This window comes from Ammospiza nelsoni, chromosome 6 (assembly GCF_027579445.1).
Source record: "Ammospiza nelsoni isolate bAmmNel1 chromosome 6, bAmmNel1.pri, whole genome shotgun sequence".
NCBI classification, from domain to species: Eukaryota; Metazoa; Chordata; class Aves; order Passeriformes; family Passerellidae; genus Ammospiza; species Ammospiza nelsoni.
Genome location: NC_080638.1, coordinates 18,120,206 through 18,137,432, shown reverse-complemented (window position 1 = coordinate 18,137,432; position 17,227 = coordinate 18,120,206). Strand labels below are relative to the sequence as shown.

The window sequence follows — 17,227 nt, the reverse complement described above, 5'->3', positions numbered from 1 at the left end:
TGTAATTTTGCCAGTAGTCTGCCTGAGGAATGACCTGAAGCTTTTAGCAGAGACATAGGGAGCTCAGGAAAGAGACTCAGTGGTTGAATATTGAGCCTCACTCAAATGGTGGGCTCAGGAAAGAGACAAATAGGAGAGGAGAAAAGAGATTGATAAAATGCCAAAGATGACACTTGGGTTCTTGGGCTTAGATGTGAGATTGAGGGTATGTGTGAAGGAAGGCAAAAGCTCACTGTGGAATATGGAGATTGAGGGTGTGTGTGAAGGAAGGCAAAAGCTCACTGTGGAATATGGCAGAAGGAGACTGCTCACCTGGGAGTGAGAGTGCTCACTGTGAGGAGTGCACAAATAGGAAGATTTGAAACAGGCCATGGTGGGAAGAAATGGAAAGATGGTGTGAGTCAGAGGCAGGGACAGCCAAATTCAGCACCACTTTTAAGTAGAGGAAACTCCGCTGACATCTTATAGCTTCAGGCAAGGACCAGCAAAAACATCTGGGCTGGATCTTGAGCAGTGTAAATCTGCTTGGGGCCACTGCCTTCAGTGGTGCACACTGATCTATGCACATGAAAGCTCTGGGCCTCTCCTTGCCTTCCTCTGCCTGCTTTTTGGGTCCTGCAGAGCTCTCTGGCTGAATTTGTGGGTGTCAACGCAGGGGGTTTCCTGATAAATGAGAAAAACGCTGTCCTTCCATCCTGCTTCATCTGCCTGGGATTTCCGACAGAAAGGCACTGACTAATTCCATCTGGCAGGCTGACCATGCTTCAAAGACTGCAAATCCCAAGACTTTTAACTTACAAACAAAACCATGCATAAAAAAAAAAAAGAAAAAAAAAAAAAAAGACAGCTCTCCCCAGGGATAGTCTCTGCAAAATCCAAAACAAGGTCTCAGCGCCTGCCCTGGTGCTCTGGCTGATGCCAGTGTTTTTTCTGTCCCTTTTAAAACCAAGCCGGAGTGTTCCCGACTCCTCCGTTTGACACCTCTGGCTCCCTAATTCCCTTCGGTGAGTGGGGTGGGGGGGGGAGGCTGGAAGGGAAAGGCCAGAGCAGAGGAGGAAAGAAATGCCTGGTATTGATCCACCAAGGCTGGCCAGACTGCAAGAAATTCTGGTTTGTGAAAAATGTTGTGGTTTAGAGCATTTGTTTTTGTTCCACGGTGGAATGAAACCAAGACTTTCTGGAAGGAGGGAGGAGCGGGGGGAGAAGAAAAATGACCATTTTTTTTTTTTTTGGTGGTGGTTGTTGTTTAGGAGGAACAGCCTCCCTGTGGTACAGATGCCCACACTGCGTGGCTGGGGAGTCCTCTCCCGACAGCCTCTCGTTTGCAGCCTGTGCCCCTCTAGTAGGGCAGTGTAGGGATTGGGATTAAGCCCTGCAGGAATGGGTAGAGACCTCCTTCTGCCTCCAGTGCATGGTGTGCCCTGGATAGAACAGAATCAAGGGGTGACCTTCAGGACAATGACCTCCCCTCCCAGTGACAGTCATGGTGGAGCTTGGCTACAAAACTGCATGAGATCCCCTGCTTTGTGACAGTTCTACCCTTGCTGAGTTTTTATCCACTCAACTGGGCAAGTTTCCCAACTGGTGTGGGGAGCAAGCTGCAGTTTCTGGAGGATGAAGAGGGTCCCTGACTTCAGCAATGTGAAGTAGGGAGGCCCTGACCCAGGGTTCATACAAAGGGGAGTTTGGAGTGATTACCAGAAAACCCAACACCTTAAAGATGTTGCTCTTGCCTTTTAAAATGAGTGTGTTGGCTTTTCCCACAGCACCCTTGTCTTGCATAATGACAATTCCTTTCAGGGAGGTGTAGAAGAACAAAATAACCAGAGCAGATCTGGGAGAGGGGAAGGCTTGAAGATGTCAAAAAGTAGGGCATAGGCATAGCATGTGGCTGTTTTGCTTCCAGAAGACTCTAAGAGCATGGTGAAGGGTTAGCTGGGCTTAGCTTTAGATGAGGGACCAGTGCCTTTGAGCAAGGCAGGTATTGATCTAGTCTTTCTGCATTTCTCCCAAATCCAGGGAGAAAATTGGCCAGCAAAGCTGGGAAGAGGATGGACAGTGCTGCTCTTGGGGGTACCATGAAAGCTATGATCTGGGGACAACCTCTTGGTGGGGGTATTGGTCAGGTCCCAGGTCCCACCCTGTGTGCCTGCATGTGCCTCCCAGGCACAGCCTGTGAAAGCTTGCTGCGCTGTCTGAAGAACAGCTGTGGCATTCCAGTGATTCCCACCCTATCCCCACACACCCACACCTTGTCACCGGTTGTGGAGACAGGAAGGGAAGTTATCCCATGCTTGCAGCTGGCAGCCCTTGGGAAATACCCTGTCTGTCTTCTGGGAGGTAAAAGCCCTTCTCTGAATGTTAGTCAGCAAACTATGCAGGGGAAAAGAAAGAGAGAGAAGAGTGAAAGAAGTGTCTGCTGTGAGTCAGAAGGAGGGTTCCTCTCGAGGCTGTGGGATTACAGGGAGGGTGGGGTGAGGCTGCAAAGCGTGGCTGCCATAAGCAGACCTACATTCCACCAAGCCACAAGCATGAGGTATTGGAGCTCACAGGCCCAGAAACACAGTGGGATCTTCATTAGCTCTTTCCAAGACAGGAGGGCTTGCAATAAAACCTGAAGTGTCTGGTAATTTGATTGTCAAAGGCCATGTTTTCCAAGACAAATGCTTTGGACCAGCTACAGAGTGCATAGCCAAGGTTGATAGGGGAAGGCTGCTAAAAGAACAGGTCTATTCCTCCAAAAGGGATTTCTTGGCAAGGGTTATATCCAAAGCTTTTTCAACTAGTGCAAGATTGTCGTGTTGGCAGGTGTTCCCCTCTCCCTGGCATCTCCTGCTCTCTCCCAACACAGCTCTCTGGACTTTTACCCACACACCTGTTGTGTTGCTCTGTTATTGTGAAGCAGAAGTGTTTCAAACGTGCCATGAGCCAGCATCTAAGGATTTCCTGACTCTCTGCCTTCCCCTGTAATGTTGCTGGGTGTCCCTTTTTATAGAGGAGACCTTCCTACTGCAGGGGTCTAAGAAGAGCTAAGAAGGCTGGTAGCTGAGGCTTGGCTGCCAGAGCAGCTCGTAGGCAGCTGCTGTTGAAGGCCAGGGCTGTCCTGCCTTGGCAAGGCATGTGTAAAGCTGTCTGATATTGTCTGGTGACATCCAGAATCAGCATGTTGTGCACTTTCCGTTTCCTACTGGTAGCAAGGGATGAGTTACCCAGTGAAGACATGGATAGGACTCACCACCATGGCTGGGTGTGTTTCTGGGTTTATGCCTGGTGCCATCTCAATGCACAGAAAGGCAGCAAAGAGGGCTCTTTCTTGCTCTTTGTCTCTTTTGAATTGATTCTAAGTTTAGGTTTCCCATAGCTTCTCCTGGCGAATGCTCATGTTGCTAGTGGGCCACAGGGCTGCAGAGGAAGGCCAAGTATCTGGCAAAGCCATTGCCAACAAAAAACCTGAGGTTAAGGCTAGAACTTCTCTCCTGGTGAAGCTGAAGGCAGGGCTGGCCCTGCAGTGTTGCATTTTCTTACTTACTGTACTGACCTAGCTCAGAAGGGAGTAAGGAGGAATGTTGTTTCCTTGGTCCTAAAAGATAGTAATCTTTTAGCTTCATATAAGAAACAAAATTCACTCTTTCCCCTATGCTGAAATATGCAGATGTGCTGTGCACCTCTGCAGGCTATGTTGGAAGGAATCACTGTGCTCTGTTTTAAATATTTGACAACCCCCTCATTAATTGCTGGAAAGACTGCCTGATAATTTGGTGGAGTCTGGAGCCTGCAGAACGTTACTGTGAGTGATATGTATCTGTATATCCTATAGCTCTGGAAGAGCTGTTGAATGCTGTGAAGCTCTTGGCTTTGGAAAATCGCTTTCAGGCACATTTTTTCCTGTAACTGAATTCCAAGTTTTTTAGCAACTCTGCCTCCCCTTTCTCTTCCTCATCCCCCTCTCAAAAGAGACATTTAAAGGAAGATACAACCATCTTCACACCATCTCCTCTCTGAAGGGAAATGGAGGTGACATTGAAGAAGAATTGTATGTTAAAGCAAGGGAGAGTTGTCTCCTTGTGTCCTGAAGTGCAAATGGCACTAAAATCTCTTGGAAAGTTGTTCCACACTTATGATAAGACCCTGTACTCAGTTACTCATGATTTTGCCAATCTCAAACTGTTCTCACTATCATTTACAGTGCCACACGTGTGACTCAGGATAGATTTTTCTTGGGATGGTGTAATCTGAAATAGCTCGTTCATTTCCAGGAACAAGATGAGGAGAAAATTCCATTATTTTTCCTTTCGTGTTTGAAGAAAGACAAAATGAAAGATTTTTGGTTTTTTGCATTTTTTTGTTATTTCACTGAGGCAGCTGATTTCTTTTTTCTGAATGAGTCTGAGATGTCATTGAGGAATCACTAGGAGATAGAACTCACCTCTTTTTTAGTGCTGACTGTTTATTAGGCATTCGTTCCACCTAATTTGTCTGAACTAAGCTTTTTCCATCCTCTGTGGAGAAAGATGAGGGTATTCAATCAGCCAATGTGAAAATAGGCACCTAATAGTAGTGAAATGAATTGCATCCTGGGGGTTCATGACAGGGGTAGTTTAGAAAAATTGATTAAAACAGACTCTTCATTTTTAGACAGATGAGTTCAACCCTCTGAGACTGAGGAAGAGCCTGCTGTTTTTCCTATGAAAAGCTGATTGTTTTCAGCTGTGTTATATGTTTTGGAGAAGAGAAAACCAAAAATATATCTCAGTCTGCTCACGGTGGTGAGAGTCTGGTAAATGCTTTGATGAGTCCACTTGAATAGCGCATCACTGTGGCACTTATGCCAAAAGCAAGAGAGTGCATTTCATCCCCGAACCTTCCTAATGACTCTCATGGCACCATGACTCTAGGGAGGTGGTGAAAAAGCTGTCTGTCTTTCCTGCAGTCTTGGTGGCTTCATTTCTGGTGGTGCCCAGGAGGCAGGGAGGAGGTGTGCATCAAACTTCAAATGCAGAGGGACTGCTGGGAGCTGAATGTGGGGGAGAAGGCAGCAAAGGGAGCAGCTGGACACAATGAGTGTGGCAAGGGAGGACAAGGGGGGAAGTGAGGACCAGCAGGAGGCCTGGGACTTGAAATGCTACTGAAAGGCAGAAGGGAAGAGGAGACTGATACCAGGAAAGGAACTGTACAGATGAGAATTGCACATGTGAGAAGGGAAGGCAACTGAGGCTGTTGATGGGGCAAAGAAGTTCAGGATGGTAAGCAGAGGTTCAAAATCCAAAAAAGACCAAGTCCTAGAGGATGAGAAATTAAGTTGTGGAGGCAGCTGTACAGAATAAGGAGGACAAAGGCTGTGGCAGACAGGCAGAAAAATTCGGACTTGAATGGGCACCAGGGAAGAAAGATTGGGGGTGTCCTGTAGAAAACACTGGCTGTGTCACAGCCATGTTCAGGGGAACCAGTTGCTGCTATGTGAATTGCCTGGATTTTGGCACTTACGGGACTTCTAGCTCTTGGGATATAATGCTCTTTGTGGATATAATACTGTATAGACTGAATATATCTTTTAATCTGGATTTTTCTCTCTGCCCTATTTCTTGTGCTAACCTTACCTTGTTGTTTTTCTCTACTGCTTTTTCTAGCCTTTCATGAGCAAACTTTGGGCCCAAGAAGGTTTATGCTGAACTCTCAAACATATGCTGTTCAAATGGTGTGAAATACTGAGTGAAGCATGCTCATCTTTCACTAACTGGAGTAAAGGTATGTATGAAAATTATTTCCAGGAAAAATACCCTTGAAAGTCTCAGGAAAAGCCTGTCACCTCTTCACTAGGACACAGTCATTCCTTTCCAGCTGAGAGCCTTGTGTTGGGTGTCAGCATTGTGCCTGGATCTTCATCTCAATGATTATTAAGCAAATGGTTAAAATCAAGGGGTTTTTAAGGGCAGAAGACCTGCCCCTGATCATCCAGCTCAATGAGACCAAGTGCAGCCTGTTACAAGGTCCAAAGTAGCGCTTGATTTTAAACATCTGCTGAAGTGCTTTTCTACTTGGAGTTGCTGGGAAAAAGTTACTGGTATTCCTGGGTGGCAATCTATAATTCACACCCTTGCAAGGGGTCAGCAGAAACGGGCAGCGTGCTTCTCCTGGCCTGGGAGCCCGTGGCTCGGCCTTGGTGTCTGCCTGGCCATGCGTTTTGAGCAGCGGCCGATATTGCGTGTGCTTCCTGGACAATCCCGCCTTCTTACGCACTTGCTGTTCCCTGACCCGCTGGCAGAGCCGCTTGCCCCCATTATTCATCCTGACACACTCTGCAACGCACAGGGCCAGCCTGCGGCATCCAGCCTGAAAATTTCCCCAAGGCTGCAGAACGGGGGGGAGGAAAAATAAAAATAACCTGCAAGCATAAGGACATGCACGCAAACACGCTTTTCATGTGTTTTCACACACTATGGGCGCATGCAGACATTTATGCCTGCTCATCTGCACACACATATGCATTTTTTGGATACTTGAATCCCACCGGATGAAAACCCGAGAGTGGAAAATGTGTTGATAAACATAAGGGAGATTTTCAGGGCCTTTGATTTGAAGCTACATCTTGTAGCAGCTTTCCAGTGTTAGGATAAGATAGGGAGAGGAAAGAGGGAAGGGAAAGCAAGAGCATGAGGGTAAAAGGAACAGAGTAGAGGGGAAAGAGGAGAGGTGGAGAGAAAAAAGGTTGGGGCGAGGAAGGAAAAGTACAGATAGCAATGCGGCCAGAGTTTGTATACCTTGAAATCTGAAAGGTCCAAAAGTTCTTGACCTATATTCCCTGTTGCAGAAGTGCAGTACAATAACACACCATGGTTTGTTTAAAACATGGAAACTTGACTTCATTCTTATGTTTCGGAGAAAGATTTCGCAATAGCGCTGAGGAGAGAAACCGAAAAGATTTAGCTGTTCCCCTTAACAATCTCCCTCCCTCTGCCTTTTGGCGTGCTTGAAATCAAACCCACTTGCTTCTGAAATATTGTAGCATTGCTGTTTTGATGGAGCTAGGCTTGAATTAAAACTTAAAAAGAAAATCAACCTCAAATCCACCGGGAGAGGATGCTGGTATTTATAATAAAGTGGGTTTATAGACTGAATGGTTTGACATCTCATATACAGCCGGGTGGAAGCACATGCTGCAGAGCAGGCTGCAAGGGGACGGCTATCACATGGTGCTCTGACTCATTCAGATGGATTTTGGTTTCTCTTTGCTGCTTTTTTTTTTCTTTTTTTTACATTTCTTTCATTTAATTTGGAAGGGACAGAGTCAAGTGCTCAATTGCGGGGTCCAGCGCACTAATGGAGTAAACAGTATTGTGGACATGTTGGCAAAATCTCAATTTGACTTGGCTTTGCTGGTCTCCAAAGAGTTATATTATTGATTATTTATGAGTATGCAGATGACCTTTGCACAGTGGGGAAAATGTTTATGAATCTAAAAGGCTTTGCAAACTCCAGCACAAAAGTGGCTTTTTGTCCAGAACAATGTGAACTGTGACTTCTTCATCATTCAGCCTTGTTTGTTCTCTTATATTAAAAGTCTTTGGTCATCCATTTGCGCTGTAGAATCAAACAATGTAGTGCAGGTGAGCAGTCACATGCCCTGAATAGCAAAAAGTAAAAATCCAAGTGAAAAAGGCATGTGAGTAGCTCCAAGAGAGCAGCTGGGTTTGTTTAATGGGCTGGTGAAGGCTGGGTTATTCAAAGAAGTCAAAGTGAGTTAGGTGATGCTGACCCATTATAGTTGTGGACTTCCTAACCTGCAGGGATATAGTTTTGAAATTCGTAGATTTACTTGGGCAGAATTCAGATCTGTTTGTTCACAATCTGTAAGTGTAAGAAAAAGTCCAGCCAGTGGCTGAATTTCCCATCAGTCCTGCTGATAATAACTTCTGCAGTTCTGCTCTCTGAATCAAACTTTGGGTTGCCCTTTTTTTTTTTTTTTTTTTTTTGCATGTCATGTCAGGAAGTTGAAAATAGATGGGGAACATCCATCTCATTCACTTCCTTTTGAAACTCATCAAGGTTATTGTTTTCCACCCTTAACTTGGTCTGTGTTTTTTACTTTTCTGTTGCTAATGCCACAGCATGATTTGAGTGCTGTTCCAGGGTCAGGATGTGCAGCTAGAAAAAGGGCTTTCAAGAAGCAATTAGTGCATCCTACTTGCAAAAAGTCTGATTCCTTTTTACATGCTTTCTGAATATGCTGTCTTTGTCATTTGTATTGAAGACCAAAGTATGCCACACTGGGGATTTTTAGTGTTTAGTGTTTTGCTCCCCCCAACAAAAGCCAAGAAATGCTAGCTGTTGAACTTCCTTGCACCTGGCTTCAGCTCTCAGAATAAATCAGAGCAGCCTAAAGCTTATTATAAATTACTCCTGGTTACTGATGACTCCTGGAGAGTCAGGCACAGATCAAAGAGAAATAAAAAACCAGTTCAGCCACAGCTTCTTTTCTTTTCTGTGGCTGAATTAAGTTTAGGTATCACAGTGACTCTATGCCTTGTTGGTTTCTATTTTTTGGGAGGATCCTTGACCTATGGAGTAAGACTGCTTTGTGTGTCTGCTTTGTGCTGTCTAGGTCTTGTTACAACACTTTTCTCTTTCTAAAAATGGACTGCAATGTTTAGGCAGGGCCTAATCCTGTTTAAGGCACATAGGTGTCCTGTTTGTGGCCAGGTTTAGCAATGTTATCCAGGGCAGAGTGGATTTTATGCTCATTGTACCAGTATAAGGCTGGACAACTTGTGGAGCTCTCTGGTAGGACAGGAGTAGCAGTGAGAGCAGAGTCCATCTTGATTTCTCCTGTTATCTGTGGTGCCATTACATTGTTGAGAGGAAATAAGGCACACCCAAATACTAAGAGGATGTACGCAGTGTGCATAATCTTATCATGCATGATGTGTCTTGGAATAGCAGAAGGAGAGATACTCTTTGGGTGAACATGTCAACTTCATTGTTCTGATGTATGTCCATAAGTATTCCTCTTCAAAACCTTGTCCCAAATGCCTTCCCCTCCTAGATAGCTGTGGCTGTATGATTAGGGCAACCTGTGACCTGCTGTCAGAAAGATGCAAAAAAATTTATTGGGAAGGAAGCTGGCAACAAGGGTTGTCAATTCTGGGGCAATCTTCCTGTGTTTGATGTTTTTTCTTCTCCAAAGACTAAGTTCCTGGGGTCAAAGGATTTATATGAGATCTGTACGTTTGAGTTCAGAAAAAAAAGCAACCAAACCGTGCCTTTATACACGCAGAGTTTGATGGCATAAATCTTAAAACCTCAGAAAAACAGATGGCAAAGAAAGGAAGGTCTGTCTTTTGGGGTTTTAAATAATAAAGGGCTTGTGATTATTTAAAGCTGGTCTCAGTGTTTTGAATGTGTCTTGTGACATTTGGATGGGTGGAACTGGCAATGCTGACCAGGCACCTATAAAATACCTAGATTGCTCCCTAGAATATGCTTTGCTGTAGGCAATATAACAAAACCCAGGGTGTAACCCTCACCTGTGTTTCAAAGCTAGACTAAAAAACCTCTCATATGTTCAGTCATGCTTTCCATGGGGGAGTCTCGCTGTAAAGCCATTCAAGCATTGGGATGGCTTGTTTTCCCTCTCTTTTAGCAAACCATCCACTGACTTCAAGTTCTGAGAAGCAGTGTAAAGAAAATCAAACAGGGAGATGAAAGAGTGGGAAGAGACACTGTTTTTGCCTGCTTGCAGCAGAGGGTGGCTGGAGGGGGGAAATGCCCTTTGCGGTGGTCCTTGGGGCTTGTCCCACAGGAGCAGAGCTGGCTTGCTGGATGGAGAGCTTTGATCTGTTCCTGAGCACTGAAATATGAAATACGCTTCCTGATGAGGAGGGGGAGAGAAGCTGGAAAGGATTGGAGGGGAAGGAAAGATGTGACAATTTCTCAGGGTTGCTCTGGCTCCCCACAGCCTCTGCAGTTGGGCTGCCCAGACCTTTCCTCCCTTAGCCTTCAGCTAGCTATGGCTGGGCTGTGCCTGCCATGGATCTGAGGTCCAGGGCAGGAGTACAGATCAGAGCAAATTGTCTGATTCTTTATTTTATGCTGGTTTTGGTATTGTCTAGCACTGCCATCATGCACACAAGCCTCTGCCCCTCCTAGCCATTGTCCCCACCTCTAGGTGATGGGCAGCTACCTCTCTGCTGGTGGCCTTTGAGGGACAAGGAGCTGCTGGGTGCCCTGAGTGAAAGGATGCAGGTCCTGTGACTCTGTCAGTGTGCTGTGCAGCCGGCATGTGCTCCTAGAGCATCTCTTCAGCATTGCTGTAGTGGCTCTATCCCCACTGGTGACGGGAGAGAGCAGACTGCTCTGGCTGGCAGCAGTGCTTGGGAGCATGCATGGCCCACAGTCTTCTCCTCTCCTTCTGCCTGCCTGGGGTGGGAGCCCTCATTGTCCTGCCAAGTTTTCCTGCTGCTTGCCACTGTCTGTACAGGTGATCCTCACCAGGGAGGTCTTGTGCCACTTGGTTGTCTTGCTTCATGTTTGTGTCCCATATCACTACAAATAATTTAGAGGCTGTTCTCTGCCTCGTTGACTTGCTGTCATGCATTACAGTGTCATCAGGTCTGGATTCAGCACAATTCGTTCTTCTTTTCTCCCTGGCAGATGCTGCTGAATGGTTTTCAAATGTTAAACCCAGGGCTGTAAACTTGTAGCATGGTGGAAATGGTTGTTGTCAAGGCTTTTACTCTATCTGAGTCTGTCAAAGATTTTCTGCTGGTAGTTACTCAGGAGAGCCCTGGAGGAAACCATCCCTCACTTTCCTTTCAGCCCCTTTGTAATTCTTGGTATAATAAATGTGTTAAATAGCTGGTGTCTGAGAAGCATGACATTTTAAGTGCTTCACTTAACTAAGCCTGCTTCATATGATGGCAAGGTCTTGCTGCATCATTTGTGCTGTTGTTCTAATTCTGGGGTGACACTTCCAGGTGTCACATAAATGCCACTGAGGTGGTGTCTGCTTGATGTTGACTTTCATGGTCATTCAGGGGAAGATAATTCAAATGCTAGCATCTGAAATTAAAACACTGGCCTTCATGGAGAGCTCTCACGGACCAGGAGGTATCACGACCTCAGATTTACAAAGACAGCTATGCCTGCCCTCCCTGATCACCTTGCACACAGCAGTAAGACCCAGGAGGAGAGAGGTTTCTCCTACAGCAGCCTGAAATGCCTATAGAGCAGCTGAGGGGGCGATCTGTCTTGTTTACAGGCGAGCGGGGGATTTGGGCGTGCGTGTGTCTGACCGGCTGCTGGTGAGTGCATCTCTTGGACTGCCTGGCGGGGCCATCTTTGAGCAGCATGCTTTTCAGGCACAATTCTGCTTTTTATTAGAGCAAACTGGCAGAGAAGGAAGCAGGGATGGTATGTTATGTGTTACTGGGGTAAGTCAAGGGAGCTGGTGGTGATTCTTTCTTTAATCGAAACCAGCTTCTGAGCAGACAGAAAAGACCTTGATAAAACTTCCTTTCCTGCAGAGGACTCTGCACAGCCCTCCTCTTGGATGCAGCCCAAGGTTTTGTCACAGTTGAGTTCTGGAGCCTGTTTTCTCCTCCATCCACCAGGTAGCTAGCCTCATTCTCCACCACAGAGAGTAACACCAAGGAAAATTTTATCTAGCCCTACCTTTGCTATTTAAACTTCAGAGCTCAGGGTTTGTTGGTTTAGTATTTCTCAGGGCAGTTTTCTGCCTGTGAAGTTTTGCAGAATTGCAAGTCAGGTATCTTGAGGCAAATGCTTTGCAAACTTCCTGCATGGATTCCCATCATCTCCCTCAGTGATCATCCTTGTGGCCAGAAGTGATCACCAAGTCTGATCATTTAGTCTGACACACTGCAGCACTGATCACAGAGGTTTGTGCTGGGATCAGGCAGTCTCCCCTCTGTTTCTGCATTTGTCCTGGGCATTTGACAGCTGGGCTTAACAGAAGGCTTTTAAACCTCACTGTTTGGGATCCTGAGGGAAGGATGCTGTGCTGTTGTAAGGTAAAAGGGAGAAGAAGGTGTGGCTGGATAGTAACTGCTGCTGAGATGTTGAGATAAATCTGGGGATGGCAGGCACCCCCTGCTAAAAGCCAGCATGGCTGAGGTCTTTTTACAAGCCCCCCTTCTGTTAGGGTTGCATCTCCCTGCACCTGCATGTCCATTTCTTAACCTGCTACCAAATCCTCTCCCTTTTCCTTTCTTTTCACTTCCCAGGACTCCTGTTTCTTCCCCCTCCTCTTTAGGAGCTGTGTAGAGCTTAGCAACTGGTGTCTCTTCCCTGAGCTCAGGCAGGCAGTAGCCAGGGCAGGCAGGTGAGCCACTGAGAGAGGGATGGAGTTGTTTAGTCTGGGATATTATTAGTGGAGGCAAGCAGAGAGGGTGCTCAGGGCTGAGGAAGGGGAAATGTCTGTGTTATGATGGAGCAGCTTAAAGGAATGGGTAGAACTGATTTTCAAAGTTTATTTTTTCTCTTTAAGGAGGAAAGTCAAAACAAGGGCTGAACTTTTTTTTACCTGTCCACCGCTCTCTAGGGCTGTTGGAGGGATTAGGACCTGGAAGTCTCAACTCTTTTTTTCTTTAGAAGGATAGAGGGAAAACAAGGAATTTTTCTCTCTTTCTCTTTTTTTTTTTTTTCCTATGGAGGGAGTTGAAGACAAAAGGATCTCTAGGAAAGCTGTTAATGGAGAGGGAAAATAAGGAGAAAATTGTCTCCAGTAGGGACAGGGAGAGGTGAACTCCTATCCAACTGCCATGAAGGTATCTGTCTTGTTTTACTTTGTTCATTCCAGTGGGAAATCAGGGTTAACAGCACAAAGGGGGACAGCCCATTCGATGGAGTGGAGACACTCATCCAAACCTGACAGCTGCCTAAAAGGCACTGCTCAGTAAAGGCAGCTGGGTGGAGAATGCAAAATCAAGCAGGAAAGGGCTGGAGCTTGGGAGGGGAGAGGTGGAAAATGCTTCAGCTAATCTCAGCTTCACCCCTGGCTGCCTATGGGATACTGGGTAAGTCACCTGTGTGCCTTTCTAGTCTGTTCTCCCTGACCTGTCCTGAGAGCAAATCAGTCTCAGTTTTTTGGGGGTGACTGAGTATCGCTTTAATGTAAGTTTTTAGAGATGCTTGACCAGAAACCTGAGAGAGAGAGAGAGAGTGCACAGAGCTAGTGTGGATTTCAAAGCAAAGTTAGTGCCCTGAGATTCAAGGTCACTAAAGGGCTAATTAGTTATAATTAACTAATTCGTGCTCATTGGGGTACAATTTCACCTACTTCTGCATCTGAGCTCTGTCTACACAAACAGACAAAATGTAAGTTCTGGCCCCTTTCTTAAATTCAGGTTTGCTTTGTGCTAAAGCTGCAGCTGTAAGAGGGGAGCATGAGGACATGGGGTACCATAAATTTGACTGAAGTTGTGTACCTCTGGACACAGGGAGAATCCTGGGGGTGGAGTAAGTCCGTGTGTGCTTTTTTCCTTATGGTCTTTCCTCCATTCCTGTTGTTGACCACCATGGAAGCCGGGTGTGTAGCTAGAGGGACCTCTGTGATGAGCCAGTGTGGCTGTCCCTGTGCTGTTACATACCAGTGCCATTGTAAAAGCCTCAAGCACCTTGGACCCTCCATGCCCCAAATCTCTAAAGTGAGTCTGCATCCCTTGACCCACAAAAGGGTTCTGGCAGTCTTAGATGGAAGCATAGGTTTTCCTATCAAAAGCTGAAATCAGCTGTGTGTTGTCTGCTTTTCCAGAGCCCTGCCAGCCCTACTGATGGGCTCAGGCACAAGTCATGCCCCCCAGCTGGGTTGCTGAGCTGAGCTGGCCACCCATGTCCAGTTCAAAGAGACTTTGGAGGCCCATCTTCCTTCCCCCGAGCTTGCAGAGTCCATGCTGGCCTTCCAAAGGGTGCTGTGTGTGTGGGGCTCTCCAGCTGCACAGGGACCGAGCGTGGAAGAGGATCATTTTGGGAATGTAGTCCCATGACTGCAAAGGGTTTGCTGCCCCCCTATGGATTTGACTGGCGCGGCCTGGGCCAGGGCACCAGGGTGGAGGAGGTGGTGGCTGGTGGAGCCAACTGCTCTGTCCTGCCATGTCCTTCCCCTCTGGGCCCTCCCTGTGCTCTGCTGCTGCTGACAGGTTGGGGCCTGATTGCATAAATGCAGCACAACAACAAGGTTTCCCCAAAGCAGCTCCATCTGCGCAGGGCACTTGTTCCTCAGGACTCCCTTGGTCATGCTGTGCTTTGCTGGAGTGTGTGCCAAACCCAATACCCGCAGTTTAAAAATAACATTTGGGTGTGACAGCTCCATTATTTACCCAGGATCCAACATTGTCTGGTAGGCAAAGCCAAATGGCTGGAAGTCTGGGGCAAGACATTCTCTTCCCATCCACCACTGTGTTGTGTACTACCTCCTGCTGCCTCAGTTTCCCTGCTGATGAATCAGGGATAATGGAAAACAGCTTATGATAACTTCTGCAAGGCCTAGGTACTTTAAAGATCTCAGTCAGGACTCTCCTCCAGAACCCATAAGCAAGAGAATGCCAAGGCAGACCTAACAGTTGCTCTTCTTTGTTGGTGACCAAACTTTGAAAGAAGCTATTGACACAGAAATATGTAGTAAAGGACATCCAGGAAGGCCTGTGAGAGTGGCATTGATATGTTGCTGGCTTGCCCTTCACCCCTGGAAAAAAATCATTGCACACTCTATTCCCTTTAATTTTCAACACTGCTGCCTCTGTCTGTGCTTTCACTTCAATGACAGCTCAATGACAGGCACCTTTCTTCCTGACTCTGTATATCAATTATGTCTTAACTGTGCAAACAACTATGGCATCAATGGAGAGTCACCTTGCATAGTTAGTTGTTTTATTGTTTGTTGTTTGTTTATTCTAAGGAAGTCAGACCTTAGAGATTTTGTTTAGTGTCAGAGAATCCTCATTCAAATAATCCTTCCCGCCATGGAAAAAGGTGGGTTAGGAGACATGAAGGTTGTGACAGCTCCACCTGGGACAGTACAAGCTTTAGGAGATATGAAAAAGGTCACACCAAAATGCTTTGACCTTTGACTGAAACTGGCAGTAACACAATGTGATTGGCACTGACTTGGCTTAAAAATAGCTGCCTCAAAAGCCTTCTTTTCTCCTCCACAATCCCCTTAAGGAAATGGTTCAATATCATGGGCACGGACTGTTTGACAGCTCCTCAAGTCACGCTGTTGATACAATGGGAGGGGGTTCTGTATTTCTTTGCTTCTTTATGATGTACAAAGAAATGTCCTGTAAACTGGGTTTTTCAGTTTCTGGGGAAGAGAATCTATTTGCTCTCTGCTGGAGATACAGTGAGCACAGCAGGGGTTGAGTGCCCAGATGATGTGCCTGGTGCAGGTGTCAGGAATTCGAGCTTGCTGGAGGCCTTCTTGGAGCTCTCCCAGGAATACCTCCCACTCTACCAGGAATATCCTCCCACTCTAACCTGAAAGCATAAAACTGCTGAACTTTAATGAATAGGAAGCTTTCTCTCAACTGTCCTTTAGACCCTGGAATGCTATGAATTTTTCTGAAGCAGGCTAGAATCTTTTGGTGATGTGAACCCAATGTGGTTTTACTGATTCTTGCAGCTAAGCTAATTTTCTGCCAGTTGGGAACCATCCTGAAGAACTTAAAGTAGCCTGCCTAGAATTCACTCCAATTCCCTCCATGTTGTGATGACAGGTTTTCCACTCATATTTCCACTCTGCAGATGGCCAACAACTTTGGGGCCAGACAAAACTGGAGCTTCTAGGATAGCTCAGATCAGACCTTGACTTGGAGCCAAGTCCTACAGATGTTTGGGGCTTAGGCTTGGGCCATCCATAAACAGATCTACCTACTCAATCTGGAAGAAGCAGCAGTGTTTGAAGGGGTTTGCCACCTGATGGTCAAGCAGGAGGAGAAAATACTACTCTGATGTGTCCATTAACTCTACAGCTACAGAGCTGGGTAGGCCCCTGATATAGGACAAGAGATTCTTGAGGGAGTATATATATATTTTTTTTTCCTTTAATGTTTTTCTGAGTTCCCCACTCCCCTTTGTTTTTCTTGTAACCAAGTCAGGGAAGGGGAAAAAAAAAAAAAAAGGAAAGAGAGATTCCAGAGCGAGCAGGAAACAGCGAGTAAAATTAGCCAAGAATCTCCCAAACAAATGTGTGGCTTACACTTAGGAGAGCTTGGTTTTGTTTACTGTTTGTTTTGAATTTCCACTCTTTGCCCTCAGATCAAGCCCCAGGAGAAGGGAGAGCCTGGAAGGAGGCCTCAGATGTCTGCACAACTCTTATATGCTGTGAAAGGACCCCTGATGAAAGGTTAAGGCAGTGGGATGGATGATACCCAATGAAAGGCATGTGCAGCACTTCTGATTGCTTTTTGCTGTGAAATCCTTGTTTCCAGAGAATCTAATCCTCCTTGTGATGGCCAGGAAAGGTGATTATGAGGGGAAGGCTAATGCCTGTCAACCTCTTCAGTGCTGTGTTCCCCAGTGTTGTCACCTGCACTGTGGGGGAACCTAAAGGCTGAGACCAGGTGGTCTGTGTCCATTTGTATGAGAGGATTCATTCTCATCTATCACAGGCATGACAGAAACATAAAAACACAGAGAAAAGTGCAAGATTTCTCTCACTTGTTAAGCAGAATCCAGACTGGATGATTTCTTAGCAATGAATTGATAAACTTTTAACACACTAATTTTCCCATTGGAGCTGGCTGCATATGTAAAAATAAGCATAAGCTAAATAAACACTTATTAAATGCTTTGCAAGGCTCAGTGAGGAATTCTGATGTATTAAGGCATAAGTTAACTCTGAGAAGACTTAGAAATAAGCAGCCTGAGAGGGTAAAATTTCTTATTGACTCCCACAACAGAGGGAGGATTTTTACATCTCTTTTTGTTTACAGACTGCTTAGTTTCTGGTCTTGATGACTGCTGAAACAAGGTTCCTCATGTTGATCTCTCCCTGGTTTGAAGCCATGTAGTTGTTCCAGTATTCTCTGTCCTGTAAACATCTCTAAGAACATGGCACAACACTTTAACTGTCTCTTGTTAAGTAGAGAATGTTTTCATGCATGGAATTGTCAAACCAATCTGGTGTCTCTAGACTTCACCAAGGATTAGGCAGTTTCACCAATATGCCATATTCTTCTTTACAGCTGACACAGAGAATGCTAAGAAGCTTTAA

The 17,227-nt window shown here is 45.9% G+C and overlaps 1 long non-coding RNA gene across 1 annotated transcript; it reads left to right on the top strand.

The window, feature by feature from the left end:
- The first annotated feature begins 5,625 nt into the window (after window positions 1–5,625).
- On the top strand, window positions 5,626–16,815 carry LOC132075163 (uncharacterized). Its single transcript, XR_009418723.1, has 2 exons — window positions 5,626–5,745; window positions 16,270–16,815. It is a non-coding gene; the product is annotated as an uncharacterized LOC132075163 (long non-coding RNA).
- Window positions 16,816–17,227: the final 412 nt, after the last annotated feature.